Raw genomic sequence first — 17225 nt, 5'->3', positions numbered from 1 at the left:
CCCCCACCCGACCCCAGTCTGCAGCACACTCCCAGGTCTGAAGGATGCACGAGGGTGGAAAAGTTGCTCCATCTTTTTGAGTCTGTTTCTATCACTGTGTTGGAAGAAAATAGAAAAGGGAGAAAAGGAAAGGAAAAAAGAGAAGAGGAAGGAGGGCAGAGAAGAGGGGGTTGGGAAAAGGAGAGAGGGAAGGTTGGAGAGAAGGATGGAGGAGAGGGAAGGAGGAAGGGATGGGAAACTTAAACACCACCCATGTTGCAGAGCTTTGTGAAATTTAGAGTCAAATGTCATGAACTGTCAGGAATGTGAGGAAGAAAATTGCTGTTAGTTTTAGAAAGGGCCAATGCTTCACACAGGATGTCTGACTGACTCATGCTACAACCTATGGGCATCAGAGGATATGAGCTTCCTGCTTTTCTGGGGATGTGTAGACCCCATAGAGAGTGGGGCTATCTTTATTCTCTTCTCAGTAGCCTCTGTCACCAAGCTCAGTGCTCTGATCAAGTTCTTGCTGAGTTAATTTCAGTTCATGTTGCCGCTACCAATTCTGGACTCACACAGCACAAAGTGAATGCATGGACAAGTCCCTACCCCCTCAGCAAACTGTTACAGATGATAATGAGATAACTAGAAGGCAGAGCAAGTATCTGTAGACTTTCACAGTCATGAGTGGGTGCTGTGGGATAATGCTTTTGTACACTGGTTTAATAAAACGCTGATTGGCCAGTAGCCAGGCAGGAAGTATAGGTGGGGCGAGCAGACTAAAGGAATTCTGGAAAGAGGAAGGAGATGCCAGCTGCCACTAAAGGAGAAGCAGGATGAAAACAGGCCAGTACAGCTACAGAATACGTGGCAAAACATAGATTAATAGAAATAGGTTACTTTAAGATATAAGAGCTAGCTAGGAAGAAACCTAACCCATAGGCCATACAGTTTGAAAGTAATATAAGCCTCTGTGTGTTTACTTGGGATCAAGCAGCTACAGGAAGCAGAAGGGAGAGATTCGTCCTGACTGCAGGGCAGGACAGGACTGGAGAGACCTTCAGACTACAAGTGGGCAATATTCCTATGAGAGTAAGAGGCATAAAAATGTGCTTGCATATCCATTTTTAATACCCAATTTTTCATTATCTTTTTCCAAAAAAGAAGGTTCTGGACCCAGCCTCATCTCACTTTCCTCTTCCCTTCTCTCCCACTTGCTTTCTACCTGCTGATCAAATACTTCTTCTCCAAATACTTGTCCCTAGATGTGACCTCTTGGCTACCCAGATGCCACACTCACGGTCTCCTATCTGTCCCATTTGTTGACACCTCCCTCATCTCCTTACCTACCCAGGTCAGTGCCTGTAGCTTTGATACCAGATATTTATTTCTTCCTCTCTATGCAGACATCTTCTTTCTGATTAATCATACCCAGTCTGCTAGAGCAAATGATATTGCTTTCATAGTTTCATTTCTAGAATGCTAATCCTTCATATATAGCATAAAACAGTTCAGGCATGGGGGAGCATGCCTGCAATCCCAGAACGCAGGAGGTTAAGGCAGGAGGATAGAGTTTGAGATGAAACCCTAACTCAAAAAGCAAAAGAGAGAGAAAGAGAGAGAGAAGAAGAAGAAAGAAGAAGGAGGAGGAGGAGGAGAAAGAGGAGAAGGAGGAGAAGGACAAGGACAAGGACAAGGAGAAAAGAAAGGAGGAAGGAAAAATGAAACAACAGCATAACCCTGAATTTTGTTCCTTGCTCTTATTTCCAGCCAACTTTACAGTGCCTAGTTACCAGTTCTAAGACCATCAATTGCTGCGGGCCACAGGAATATCATAAGAACTCAGCTGGTTATGGCAAAATCACTACCTGGAGGAATCAGGGAATTCCTCCAGAGGAAGCCAAATCCCAAGGAGTTTTTGATGTTACTTGGCTTGTTATATATCAGTTGTATTCTGTTATGAAAATCATGTGTGCCTTCATAGCTTTCCCAATTGACTTTTCCCTAAGAAGGGCTAACAGTGTGTACTGATCACTCTCTGGACATACACATTCCAGGTATTTGGAGAACTGCCTCAGGAAAGGCTTTCTCTGGAATCAGATTCTCCCTTGGCCACTTTCAAGGACTAGCAGTAATAACAGTCCACATGCAAGTCTCCTGATTTAAGATAAATTCCATAAGGAGACACCACCTAGGTCAGGTGGACATTAAGTAATAGCTTTACACAATTTAGCTCGAACCCTCTTTTCTTACAACCTTACTAACTTTATAGACCTCTAACTCCTTACCTAACCACTTCTAGGAATATTTAGATAACCTTCTGCGCTGACAGCTATATTCAGCCAGAACCCCAGTTCAAGCCTCCCTGTAATTATCATCATTGGCAGCATCTGGCCAGGTCCATCCCCAGATGGAGGAAAGTACCTTATCAGAGATACCTCCATACTTCCTAAGAATAGACTTAAGCATCCAGGCTACCTGTTTGGGAAGGCCTGGCAGATGTGCCAATTAAGCCTTACTTCCTCCTTTCCCAAACCTTACCTCCAGTTCCAGATCTCTCTTTAACTATCACCAGAGGCATCTAGCTGTACACAGGTTGCCTAGCGACTGAACACACTTTCCCCCACCCTGAAAAAACAAAAAAAAACCAAAAAAAAAAAAAAAAAAAAAAAAAAAAAAAAACGGCAGATAGCTTGAACAGATAGGAGCCACAGGAAAAAAAAGAAGACAGTTTTATTTTCTCCCATTGACCTAGCAATTTACAGATTCTTAACACTTTCTAAGATTATAGTTGAGCACATAAGAGCCCTCTTCTTAGATATTACCTGAATTTAGCCTTTAGTTAATTCATTTCCCCATTGGTCACTTCCCTTTGGGGTTGAAAATGATAATTAACAGTTATTGCCTCCCTATGTGATTCTTATCACCCCTCCATTTGACCCTGGAAGCCTGGCTTTGCACTGCTAAGGGAATACTGCTTGTAAGTGTATATATACCAGGACTCCCAGGGCACGAGAGGACAGAGAAGAGAAAAGAGAATGGAAGAACTAGATGGGTAAGAACTTGAGAGGAACAAACTGAGATGGGGAAGAACTAGATTGAAGGGCTAGAAGAGAGGACAAGAGGAACGAGATGGAAAATGAGGAAGAGCCAGATGGGGAAGAACAAGATGAGGAAGAGCCAGATGAGAGAGGAGACGGGAGAGGAGCTGATAGGGGAAAGAACTAGATAGATGAGAACCTAGAAGGGACAGAACTAGATGAAGGAATTAAGATAGAACCTAGAGGGGACAATAGACAAATATAGAGAAATCAGGCAAGAAAGGAGCTAGGCATGAGAGCAGAATAGAAGCTGTGTAGAGAGAGAACTATCACAGAATAATAATAAAGTGTATGAACTAAGGAGTTTCGTGTACATAGATTCATTTCTTTTCATCAAAGATTAATTATCAGCTGGTTGTAGATTCTTCCCAGACCCTGGGAGGGGACTATCGAGGGGCTGGACCCCCATAGTCTTCGATAATCAATAGAGTCCTTAAGGTTTTCTACATGTAAGACCATGTCACCTAGATACCTTTTATTAGGTCGAGTTATAAACTAGGAATTATTATTCCTAGTTTGTTGACAGCTTCCCCTTAGCCTTACCATCTCAATCAGTGGCAAGTCCATTCTTCTAGTAACTTGAGTCAAAAATCTTGGTATCTCTCTTGCTCCTTCTACCTAGCCAAATCATTAGCATCATCTCCTTCAAAACGGATCCAGAACCCAGCCATCACACCTCCCCCACTCGTGCTCCTGGGTCCGTGTCACCATCGCCCTTCTCAGGACGGGCTACAAGTCTCTTAACTGTTCTCTGCCCCTCCCGTGTCTCTGAAGACTTGGACAACTCTCAGCATGGCTCCCAAAGCTATCTTCTACTTTCCTTATTCTTTTTTTATCGGAAGTCAAATTGTGGTCATTAGTGCCCCGCAATGCCCTCCTGTGACTTCTGACAGACCATAGGAACTTCTGATTGTTGCTACAGCTCATGAAATTCTCCCCACTTCTTCCCATCTTTCCCCTTACTTCACTCTAGCTACTATGGCCCCTCGCCAGGCATCTAGCACACCCAGTGAGCTCTGTCCTCGAGCCTCTACACCTACCATTCCTTCTAGCACAACTTTGTCCTTCCATCCTCACGTTTCAAGGTTGCAGGTCAGATGCCACCTCATCAGAACCACCTCATCCAATACCTCTTTCCCTCCTCATCTCTCTTACCCTGCCTTACGGTCCAAACAACACAAAATGCCACACACTGCCACATACTTTTTGAGCATCTACTTATCATCTACCAACTGTTAGCCCAGTCTAAAACACAACTTGACAAGGACAGAGAGTTTGCAGTTTTTCTTGAAATATTCTAGGCACAGGGGAAAAAAAAAGTGATTTTCAAGAGATTGTTGAATATTTTAATAAATAAGTGAAAGGGATAATTTTGCTCATGTTCACACTTGTTTCTTTAGCTTCTTATATTGTATATTTTTCTAAACCTCATACCAACATGTAAATTTAGGTATATGCTGATAAATCAATATTAACAGGAAGTTAATCAACTGCTAAGTTTCTGTTGCTATTATATCAGCTGGCTGAAATATAATCCCAGTTTAGAAATCAGAAATCAGGCAAAGGCTGTAGAATAATCCTTCTGTACACTGTGAATATGTGTTGCTCTCATTGGTTTAATAAACATCTAACTGGCCAATAGCTAGGCAGGAAGAGGTTAGGTGAAAGTGTCAGACTGAGAGAACGTGGGAAGAAGGGCAAAATTGCCAGCCAGACACAGAGGAAGCAAGAGATGAACATGCTGTGCTTAAAAAAAGGTACCACCATGTGGTAGAGCATAGATAAGAAATATGGATTAATGTAAGTTGTAAGAGCTAGCTAGTAACAAGCCTAAGCTATTGGCTAAGCATTTATAATTAATAAGTCTCTGTGTGGTTATTTGAGAGCAGCTTGCAGGACAGAAACTTCTGCCAACAGGCAAAACAGTTGCAATGACAGTTACCATACCTGGAATTCAATTTTCAAAGAAGAGATCCAGAGATTTTACATTTGTCTGCCCTCCTCTGAGCCTCCCTCCCACACTAAGAACCCACTCTGCCTCAGTAGGCTGGAAAGACAATGGGGGAAACCATTCCTTAATGCCAAGTGGTTTTGTAGGCAATCCCCTTTGGAATAATTTCATATCAAATCCCAAATTTTCAGCTGAAGAGGCACAATGCTGCTATCTCCAAATGCAGCTCCCTTTATAGTTCATGAAGAGAGAACACAGCTCTCCAAGGCTTATCCCCGCCCCCAAACAACTGTTCCCTAAACAGTAATTTCTGCATTCAATTAGAGCACCAAAGGAGCACTCCCCACCCCAAAACATATTGTTCATATACCCACACAGCAGAATGCCCAGCCAGATGGAGTGAGACAGACACACCCAAATGTTATCAATAGAGCCACACCATTAACTCCTATCTTGGTTAGTTTTCTAATGAGGTGATAAAACACCATGACCAAAAGTAACGGGGTAAAAAAGGTTTATTCTAGCTAATGATTCTCAGGTCCATCATCAAAAGAAGTCAGGACAGTAACTGAAGGCAGGAACCAACAGAAAGGAACTGAAGCAGAGACCATGGAAGGGTGCTGCTTACTGGATTGTTTCTTATGGCTTTTTCAGCCTGCTTTCTTATACCATCCAAGGCCACCTACCCAGAGGTAGCAACATTCACAGTGGGCTGAGCCCTCCTACATCAATCAAGAAAATCTACCACAAACTTGCCTACAGGCCAATCCTGTAGAGGCATTTTCTCAATTAAGATTCTTTCTTCCCAAATGACTCTAGCTTGTGTCAAGATGACATAAAATTAGCCAGCACAGTCCCCAGAGGTGGTTTCCCCTCTTCAGTAAAGAACTAAATGTATGTGTATAGTCAGAATCATAAAAAATTAAAGTATGTTCACTCAGCATCATAAAAATAAAAATTTGAAGTTTGGCATGAATCTCAGTCTCATAATTTAAATTCACCATGTTTATCAATATCAGCAACTTCCGCATGCATTATTCAAAACCTCCTGCTAGGGACTGACAGCAAAAGAGAGACTTTCTTTCAACACATCTGCAGAAGCTAAGTAGGCTAGAGATGCCGACTTGTATCTGTTCCCAAAAGGACTGGGAAGAGCAGAGCCAACAGGAAAGCTACCTGGTTCTTCTCCATGCCCCCTGAGATCCCACCCCAAACAACAGCTGCATCACGCATGTTCCTCCCGAAGCAAAGGGAAAAGGCAGCTTGAGTCAAAAATAAATGGTTCAGAAATGGTAACTTTCAACAGAGAAATGCTCAAAGTACCTGGAACAATTTGAGGTGCTTAAGACACTGCTAGGTCCTCCATCCAGAGAGAAGCATCTAGATGACCTGGCTTAAGCTACACATGAAACAAGCACTCTTTCCCCATAAAAGGTGCTCTGCTTGAACTTTATGAAAACCATCTCAGTCTTTCAAATAAGGAAGGATTGGTTTTGTTGTTTTTTTTTTTTTAAATATCACATGGTACCACCACTATCCCCATCCAACGTGACACCACTTGTACTCTATACTATTGGTTTTTTGAGAAAGCATCTGTCAGGAAAATTCCGCGGAAGTTCAAAGGTCAAAGAGGCTGACAGCATTTGAGTGTCATGTGGAGTAAAGGTCACTCAGAGATCACCCTCAAGATAGAGAGTCCATGACTCGAAGTCTGCCCTACAGCCTGCTTTTTTTCTCGTGAGAGGAGTTAGAGCTGTGAACATGACTGTCGAACTCTGAAATCACAGGGTTAGGGTTGCACTCTAACAACTCAAAATTCCCAGAAGTGATGACATTCGAGCAGGTCTGCCGCTCCCACATGAAAAGGTCAGCTTGGCTCATCTCACCATTTACTGCTGAAGTCCCAAACTTTGGAAGTTATGGTTTCTGTCCCATGGGACACATAAGCTCATGGGTGCACAGTGTGAACACATCGGCCTTTGGCCAAACTCAGACAAGCTCACCCTAACCTTTCTTTGTTAACTCTTTCTTAAGTAGCCCAGCATCCTGGGCTAGAGCAGTGACTCAGAAATAGAGCTCTTGCCTGGTGTGCACGAGACCCTGGGTTCTATTCTGAGCACTACAAAATAGGAAATAAAATCAAATATCTGATTTGTTATTCTGATGTGCTACACAGTGGTGATGTCCGACTGGTTGTCCCATCAATCAGCTAATCTGAGAGTTATATTCATTTCATATTCAAAGTCATGACTTTGCCTTCTTGAAAATCATACTTTAACTACATGTCACTATACTAATCAACTCCAGCTTTGGAGCACCTTGGTATGAACTTACTGTCATAAGCAATTACTATACACAACAAGCACCAGTGTCTCCTGGGGGCATGAACCCAGTCTGCACTGAAGAGAAGAAAAAGCTACTAGACCATTTAGAGGCTGTGGAGCTCAGTGGTTCACTCCCATTAGCTGTACTGTGGGGAACACCTTTGGCATCTGCATCCCAATGCTAACAGAGGCTCAATCACTTTTCAGAAACTAGGAAGCCTGGCTACTTTAATCCAGTTGATACCATCCACAGCCTCTGAGACAGGGATTGGTGACACCATGGCAATTCTGGACAGATCACTGGAGCCTTAGCTCATAGCCATTGAAAGTGTAGCATGTGATCTTCCCAACATACTCACTCTCCCAAAAGTCTTAGCCATGGAACTCAGGAGCATAAAAGCCAGGTGCCTCTGCCATGACATCTCCAATAACAAGCCAGCTAAGCAAATGAGATTGCTGAGTGTCCCCCAAAAGGACAGAAGGTAAACTCACCTCGGGGTCTTAGTCTGCTACACATAAGAGCTTTGTTTTCCACACTGACCCATAAGTTCTAACAGCTTCAGTGACCTGTGCTTGTCACAGGCTGGCCAGGCTGCCATATAATCAGAGTATTTGTGTAGGGTGGTTAAAAACGATGGAAGAGCCGGGCGGTGGTGGCGCACGCCTTTAATCCCAGCACTCGGGAGGCAGAGCCAGGCGGATCTCTGTGAGTTCGAGGCCAGCCTGGGCTACCAAGTGAGCTCCAGGAAAGGCGCAAAACTACGCAGAGAAACCCTGTCTCGAAAAAACCAAAAAAAAAAAAAAAAAAAAAAAAAAAAAAAAAAAACGATGGAAGAAATGTAGCCATTGCTATAGTGAGCTGCTTGCCCATTACTCAAGGCAGGACTACAGAAAAGTCCCTGGAGTTCTGTCAGAGGGTGCTCTCTCCCTTTTCCGTGGGGCTTAGCCTGTATGTTCAGAATTATTTGCTTTGGTTTCATTTCTCTTGTTCTTGAGCCTAAAAATCCCAGTCTCCAGTCTCCAGTCTCGCTGGGCCTGCACAAATGTTAGTGAATATCATAAAGCGACGCACTCCACCTGGAGTACTGAGACACCGCTTTCTGAATAGAGCCCATGGCATTTGCTTGTGTATATGCACAGACCACAAAGTCCTGCATGTCCGTCTGTCTGTGTTACTGTGGACTGAAGCAGGGCTTTCACATGTGCTTACGCAAGCTCTCTAACACGGAGCTGTATCCCTCTACCCCCACCTTATAAGGCTTCACATTACCAAGACCTCGTGGATTCCAAATATAACGGTCCTCAGGCATCCATTCTTGGATGTAAAATATCTGACTCCAGAGAATGGCCTTTTGTGGGGTTAGCTACCCCTTGGGGTGGGAGCTCTGAAGTTTGGGTGCCCAAGTACTAAGAGGATGAAGAAAGTCTGCTTCCTGGTTGAAAACTCTCAGCTGCTGCTGAGGCCGTCTGAACCACAGCAGCAATGCCGGGGGTGCAGACTTGAAGCGCTCCCAGTGTAATCATATGTTAATTACACCGGCAATCAGTGGGCTCGTTACAATGTTACACACTCGTTAAGTGCAACACAGAAGGGATGGTTTTGTCGGAGCAGGAGCCCAGGTAGGCCAGAGTAAAGGCCTGGTTCCCAGTCTAGAAAATGTTCAAAACTCAACAGAAAATGAGGTGCTAGGTCTAAAATGTGAAGGGCCCAGTGATGAGTAAGCGTAGTGAAATGAAGGCCTTCACATCCATCCCAATATAAAACACAAAACTAGACGAAACCCTGAGAGAAACAAGGAGAAAGGGAGACCGTGTGGTGGCACCAAACCCTCCTGCTGAGCGGAAAAGGAGGAAGCCGGCGGCAGGCAAGGCTGAGAGAACAGCATCTGCTTTGTGAAGGGTTAGAGTGCAAGTGGCCCTTCCCAAGCAGGGACACTCGTGCTCAGTCAGAAGATGGGAGCATCAGTTGGCTCATTACCCATTACCCAAAATACTTAGGACCAGAAGTTTCCAAAACTACAGATAGTTTTTGTTTTCTGTTTGTTTTATTTTTAAATATTGCAAATGTTGGGACCTAAGATAAAACACAAAATTCCCTTGTTTCATACACATTAAAAAAAAATATATAGTGTGCCTGCCTCTGACTGTAGCTACTATTAGGAGGTGTGGCCTTGTTGGAGGAGGTGTGTCACTATGGAGGCAGTCTTTGAGGTCTTATCTATGCTCAACATACTGCTCAGTGTCTCAAACTACTTCCTGTTGCCTGCAAGATGTAGAACTTTCAGCTACCTCTCCAGCACCATGTCTGCCTGCATGCCACCATGTCCTGCATATCACCATGATGATAATGGACTAAACCTCTGAACTGTAAGCCACCCCAATTAACTGTTTTCTTTTAAAAGAGTTGCCGTGGTCATGGCGTCTCCTCACAGCAATAGAACACTAAGACACCATCACAGAAGCTCAGGTGTAACATTTTTCATTTGAGGAATCATGTCAATATTCAAAACTTTTGGACTTGGGAGTATTTGGAATTTCAAATTTTAAGATGCTCAGCCTGTAGCTCTTTATAACCCATAAATCCTCTAAAAGAAGACCCTGAACAAGTTCTCTTTTAACCTCAATCTGGGCAGTAATCACTTCTGAGTCAGGCACTTACCTCACTGTGAGCAGTGCTAACCTGGTGTGGAAGGTTCTGGAAGCCACGCTCTACTTCCTTACAGCTATGTTACCCTAATATTGCTTTTCAGGGGATGGTTCTCAGGTAAAGACTGCATTTCCTGGCAGACTTGTTGAGCCATGTGTGTTACTGGGTGCCCCAGAGTCCCAAATTTGACAGATCTGAGTAGGGCCCAACCATTTGCATTCCTGACATGTTTTGAAGAAAAGTTCTACTGGCCCAGCCCCCATCAGAACCAGGCTTTCAGAAGACTCACGCTGCTCTCCTCAGCTCACCTCTGAGCTTCCTGTGTGGGGCACATCATCTGTATAGAGCGTATGACAGAACACAGACTCTTGAAACCTGAGAAGGCTGGAACGAACCTCTCTGTGCTGGTCATAACCAGCAAGACACAGCTGTGAAGGAGGACCCTGGAGGCCATCCTGGAGCTTTTGGGGGAGCCTTTCTGAGGGTGGGACTGAAACAAAAGCCACGAGAGGACAGCGGCACCCAACTCCCGAGCCTCGGGTATTTTCCTCTGTCCCTAATAGGACAGCTTGAGCCGCAGCTTGAGCACCTGAAGTCCCTCGGATAAGATGACAACACCAGGAGCCTAGCCTGCCCTGGCAAGTCAATTAGAATCTCTCTGAGTGTCGGGAAATGTCATGTAACTATCTCCTTGAAATTAAAACTTTCCCTACAGAGAGGGAGCAGAGGTTCTTACAACTAAGGAAGCCAATGAAACTCACGAGGCTCAGAAAACTCTGGAAAAGCCCTTCCCCAAGGTTCTAGAGCAGTGAGCAATTGCTGGGGAGAGGAGATTCTCCAGCGGAGCAGGCTACAAGCTGTGCTCCAGGGATGCAGCATTAGGTCTTCACCCAGAGTGGGATGGGCTTTTTTTTTTTTTTTTTTTTTTTAATGAATAAGCCACATTTTATTTCTCTCCAGTATTTGATAGCTATTTGAGTTGTTTTAACTTTTTTACTATTAGCAACACACTACTGTAAACCTTCATGTACATGTTTCATAGGTGCACATTTTCAGTAGTTTGAGGATATATTCCTAAGGGTAGAATTGTTGAGTAACAGAGTAACAATGTTTTGCATTTTTACCAACCACCAGACTGTTTTGCCAAAGTGGCACACCATTTTACAATCTCACCAAATCCTTGTTTTTAAGGCTCTGATTTTTGTACAAAAGCATTCAATCATTCTGTCAGACCAAACCAGGAAAAGTAAGCTATAGTTCAGAGCTGTTCTATTCCATTTACTATGCAAAGCCATTCTTGGCGTTTGCAACTCTCAGCCCTTTTGAGTATTCTTGCAGTGTTCACCTTTTCCTCCACCACTTTTTTTTTCTTCTTTTTTTTTCTGGTTTATTTCTATCTATTACAAATGTATAAAAAATCCTCCATCAACGCTGCTAATAGCAGCAGAACCTTGAGAAATATACCTTTGGTTTGCCTCAGAAAAGGAACACATATTGCACTGTAAAGTTTATAAAATTGGCGCAAAACATTGTGGTAATGTTACAATACCAGTTTTAAGAGTTCAGTGACTAATGGGGAGCCGATGGGATACATGCAGAACTGTGAAAGCGATCTCACTTAGCCAGCTGTACACGTAGACTGTAAATCTACATTCAGATCAATTCTGAACTAAGACTATCATCTCAGTTTATCTGTTGAGGTCAACCAGGAAACCCTAGAATATACCTTGATTTTTGCAAAAAACAAAATAGGGGGAGGGGTTTCTTTAGCATTTCAGTCCACGAGTAACAGTATCCTAACAGGCAAAGTGTTCTCTCACTGTCAACATAGAATGAACTGCTGCTGGAGGTCAACTTGGGCTTTAATTTGCATTAGCACTTACATGCATAGTAGTCCAAGTTGTTGATCTCATGACTTTAAAAAGTAACTCTAAAAAAGTAAAATGGCCCTTCTTGGAAGACTAAAGAAAGACATCCAGCCACAGTTGTAAAAAGTCTCATCAAAACAATATACCCTTTTATGAATTACGCCTCAATTAAAAAAAAAAAAAAAGTAGCCCCAAATAAGAAGCAGCTCTGAAAAAGAAAATATAACTTAAGATATTTGAAAAAAACAAGGTGAATACAGGTTCAAAAATAATTAAGATACATTTTCTTAAGGCTACCTAGAATTAGGCTTTAAAGAATTCTACCATTTCAAGTTTACCACTAGCTACTAGATACCCATTTACAAACAAGATGTTCATTTTTTTTGTTCCTTTATCGAAAGAAAAATCTACCTTCAGACTATGAGGGTGGTAATGGGGAGGGACTAGAAAACAAAATTCAAACAATCCCATGCAAATATCACATTTTTCAAATGGAAGAACTCCAAACTGCACTAAAAGTTCCAATCACTAAGACACTTTCCATTGAAATGATTTAAGTACAACTACATGGCACCAAGGTTTAGGCCTAACATAGGCCTGACAACCAACTCCCTGTTCTCTGGAAGAAAAGCCTCAAAAGTCCCACTCAATTCCACATAACAATACTTCAAAGATCAATTAGGTTTTCCTTTCCTTAATATTTTTGTTTTCGACTTCTAATCTTAAAGACTAGATTAAAACTTAGCTCATTTCCCAGAAGGCATTGCTTCCCTTTGCTCCATGAAAGAGTCCACCAAGACCTCTTCCTCAAAACCATCTAGCCCCCAGCCTCCAGCCTGTGCTTGTGATGCATCTTTCTCAACATCAGCTTGATCTGCACTGACAATGATTGTCGAAGCCTAGAATTCAACATTTACAAATTGTCATTCACACACACAAAACACACTATTATCACACAACTTGTGTCTTGAGAGAATCTTCTGCTTTTTAAATCTTTGGCCTCCCAGTCAATCCCAAGTTCAACCAACTTTAACTAAAACTTCACTCAGAATTTCACCAAGCTTTTCACCCACACATTAATGCTTGTCGTATCTTTCATCAACTGTCAAAATCTGAAGCCTGCTCAGAGATCGCCAGGTATAGGTGAGTTGAGACTATTGATATTGATGGATATTAATGACCAGTGATTGTTAATTCCTGTTATTTTTTGTGGTTGTGTTGTGTTGTCCTTCTGTGGTGTATGTTGGTGTGGGATTATCTATTGCTTGATTTTTCATGGATGTGTTTAGCTTCTTTGGGTTGAATTTTCCCTTCTAGTGCTTTCTGTAGGGCTGGGTTTGTAGACAGGTATTGATTAAATCTGGTTTTATCCTGGAATATTTTGTTTACTCCGCCTATGGTGATTAAGAGTTTTGCTGGGTATAATAGTCTGGGTTGGCATCCATGGTCTCTTAGTGTCTGCATGAGATTTGTCCATGATCTTCTAGCTTTCATAGTCTCTATTGAGTATTCTGGTGTTATTCTAATGGGTTTACCTTTATATGTTACTTGGTCTTTTTCCTTTGCGGCTCTTAGTATTTTTTCTTTGTTCTCTGTGTTTAGTGTTTTGATTATTATGTGGCGAGGGGACTTTTTTTTTGGATCCAGCCTATTCGGTGTTCTATAAGCTTCTTGTATCTTCATAGGTATTTCTTTCTTTAGGTTAGGAAAGTTTTCTTCTATGATTTTGTTGAATATATTTTCTGTGCCTTTGAGTTGGTATTCTTCTCCTTCTTCTATCCCTATTATTCTTAGGTTTGGTCTTTTCATGGTGTCCCAAATTTCCTGGACGTTTTGTGTTACGACTTTTTTGTCTTTAGTATTTTCTTTGACTGACGAATCTATTTTCTCTATCGTGTCTTCAGTATCAGAGATTCTCTGTTCCATCTCTTGCAATCGGTTGGTTATGCTTGTTTCTGTAGTTCCTGTTTGTTTTGTCAGGATTTCTATTTCCAGCATTCCCTCAGCATGTGTTTTCTTTATTGTCTCAAATTCATTTTTCAGATCTTGGAATGTTTCTTTCATCTGTTTAATTGCTCTTTCTTGGCTTGATTTTATTTCTTCCCATTTTTTGTTCGTTTTTTCTTCCATTGCTTTAAGGGAGTTTTTTATTTCCTCTTTAATGGAGTTTTTTCATTTCCTCTTAAGGGAAGTTTTATTTCCTCTTTAAGGAGTTTTTATTTCCTCTTTAAGGAAAGTTTTTATTTCCTCTTTAAGTTTTTCATTTCCTCTTTAAGGAAAGTTTTTATTTCCTCATTGAGGGAATGTTTTATTTCTTCTTTAAGGGCCTCTACCATCTTCTTAAAGTCATTTTTAGGGTTGATTTCTTCTGTTTCTTCTGTCATGGTATGTTTAGGTCTTGCAGGTGTAGAATCACTAGGTTCTGATGTTGCCATATAGGTCTTTATGTTGTTGCCTATATTTTTGCACTGGCGTCTACTCATCTTTTCCTCTGTGCAGTGCAGGTGGTGTCTGTGTCTGAGAGTGCCTCTCTTGTTCTAATTTTTAGTCTTGGTTTAGTAGGGGTTCTTGGTTAAATTGGTGCTATTGGCTGTTTCTTCAGGGACAGCTGATTTCAGTCGGTGAATTATATACTTATGATTCTGGTGATCTGGTTTAGTGGCTGGGTAGCGCCTTCTTCTGTGTTCCCAGGTCACGTTTTGTTCATTTGTCAACTCCTCAGCTGATCTTGTTTCTTCAGACTTCAAACTGTAGGCATCTGAATCCTCTCCCAGATGGGTTTCAGCTGAGCAGGGTAGTCTCACCAACACCTCCAAGTTGTTGGGTTTCACAGGATCAGCAGTTGGGCCCTGGGTTGTCCCCAGACGGAGTGCCCAGACTCGCCCTGGTTCTGACCTACGGAGATAGCCTCTTCCCCAGGTGTTGGGGCTAGGGGCGTCCCTGTTCCAAGCTGCGTCCACCCCTCTCTGTCCCCGGGCCTGTCCACCCCTGTGGCCCGCCGCCACAGGCCCACCTGTGTCCACTTGTCTCTGCCTCCGGGCCTGTATGTCCCTGTCAGCTGCCACTGGGTCTGTCCACCTCTGCGGGCCGCCAACAGGCCTGTATATCTCTGCCGGCTGCCGCCGCAGGCCTACCTACCTCTGCCCGTCACTGCTGCCAGGCCCATCCACCTCTGCGGGCTGCCACCGGGCCTGTATGTCTCTGCTGCTTGCCGCTGGGCCTGTATGTCCCTGTCGGCCGCTGCCACCGGGCCCGTCCACCTCCGCAGTCGCCGACCTGCGTCCGCCTGTCTCCGCCGCGGATGTCTCTGTGGGCCGCTGCCGGGCCTGAATGTCTCTGTCGGCCACCGGCACCGGGCTGTCCACCTCCGTCTACTTATCTCCGCCACAGGGCCTGTCCACCTCTGTGGATCGCCGCTGGGCCTGAATGTCTCCGCCAGCTGCCACCGGGTCTAAATGTCCACCACCGCGGGCCGCTGCCACAGGCCTACCTGCGTCTGCTTGTCTCCGCCATCTTGAATCGGGATGGGCTTTTTAATGATGTTTTTTTGCCTTCCTTGTGTTCCCTGTAATTAATCCCAATAAACTCACAGGTTTCGTAGGCTTGACTCAGATGAAACCATTTGATTAGTGCCCTATTTAGGGTAAGCAGACTATTGCTCCTGTCTCCACAGTAAAAGTCCCCCAAAAGAGCTTGGTCTCTCTAGTCAGTACCAATTCCCTTCTGTTGGTAACCTGAAGCCTCTGTTCAGCACAGGCCATCTTGCCTGTATGTGTCCCCACATGCATGACCTCCTCTCCTTTTCATCCTTCTCAGGTAACAGACCCACCCCCAGGAAGCCAGGACCTGGGACCTTTCAGATAAAAGCTATTGCATCCTGATTGCATTGGTTAGGGTCAGTCCCGCCTCCATCCCAGTAGTTGCCAGATTTTGTGAAATAATATTTTATTTTTGCTTACACAAGTTATGCCCCCAGTATTCAGCTCCTCAAATAGGGATATCTTATTTTGAATGGCATTCACTACATCTAAGTCAAACATCTCAACCAACTCACCAGCTAACACAGGTAGAAATGACTTGGGAATTTAAAACAATATACTTGAACAGAACACACATCTCCCCTGGTTAACCTCTGTGTTCAATGTAATTATAATCAAACCTCACAGAACAGCCTACCATGAGGCCAACAATTATCGAACACTCAGTAGTCAAAGGAATGCCACCCCCTTGCATTCATTTCATTATCTCAATGATTTGTATGCTGACCACTCACCATAGGCCAGTGACAACTGAAACAATACACAGGAAAACATTTTAAATAAAAATTTTAAAGGAATATCATTATGATAAACACTAAGCCAGAAACATAATGATTGTTTATAAAGAAAACCAGAGAGCTACGCAGGGGTAGGAGGAAGGAACCAATGGAGAAGTATAGCATTGTTCTGCCCAAAACATTTAGTTTCAGAAAGCTCTGAGGTGTGCCCAAACTAATCAATAACAATAATAAGAAGTTCTCATGCTGATCAATTTTAAATGCACCTGAAAACCTCGATAAAAAAATGGGGAAATGGCCAGAGGAAATGAGGAAGCCATTCACAAGAGAAAACTGGGTAAGAAAGATCAACTCCAAGCCCCAGTAGGGGAGGGGTGGCCAGTGAGTACATGTTTTTTCTGGAGGTCATGTGACAGGGAGCTGCTGAAGCCTTCAAAGTTTGCATCTCTCACTTGAAGGCCTCACTTACAGAAGCTTAGTTTAAAAAAGAAATCAGCTGAAGGTCTTGCACAGCTCATTACGTCATTTACATTCTTTTCCTTTTCTATTTTCATGTGTGTGCAGTGTGGGTCCATGTACACGTAAAGGCCTGACGTTGACATCAGGACTTGCTCTGGGTTGCTTTTCCACCTCATTCACTGAGACTCTCTCAATCAAACCCAGAGCTCATCTATATGGCTGGTCTTGCTAACCAGCTGGCTCTGACAATCCCTTCTCTCTGCCTTCTGAGGCTGGAATATAGACACATTTACCATGTACCTTTTCATAATACTTCTGAGAGTCCTCGTTCCCCACCAGCACCCTCAACTCCATGGTCCAACCCAAGTGTCTTAAAGATACTTGAAATAAATGTTATGGTGTCCTTCAAGGGCAAAATTCAATATCCAGCAAGACGTGGGTATCCTCGCATGGCCCTAAGGCACAGTGTCTGTTTCTGTCATTGATGACCCTCAGAAGAAAGGAAGCCCTGAAGATTAGAGCCCCCACCACCCAAGCCTAATGTCGTGGCAGCTTTACAACAATCCAATCCTGAAGTCCATCATCCTTCTGCCAAAAGGGCTCAGCATCTCCAAAAA

At 43.3% G+C, this 17225-nt stretch overlaps 1 protein-coding gene across 2 annotated transcripts in view; it reads right to left on the bottom strand.

Moving 5' to 3' along the window:
* The window catches only part of Usp13 (ubiquitin specific peptidase 13), a 123710-nt gene that overhangs the window by 5555 nt on the left and 100930 nt on the right, over positions 1–17225 (bottom strand). The gene's annotated exons all lie outside the window — the stretch shown is intronic.

Source organism: Peromyscus leucopus, chromosome 6 (genome assembly GCF_004664715.2).
Source record: "Peromyscus leucopus breed LL Stock chromosome 6, UCI_PerLeu_2.1, whole genome shotgun sequence".
NCBI lineage: Eukaryota > Metazoa > Chordata > Mammalia > Rodentia > Cricetidae > Peromyscus > Peromyscus leucopus.
This window is presented reverse-complemented; position numbering and strand designations above follow the sequence as displayed.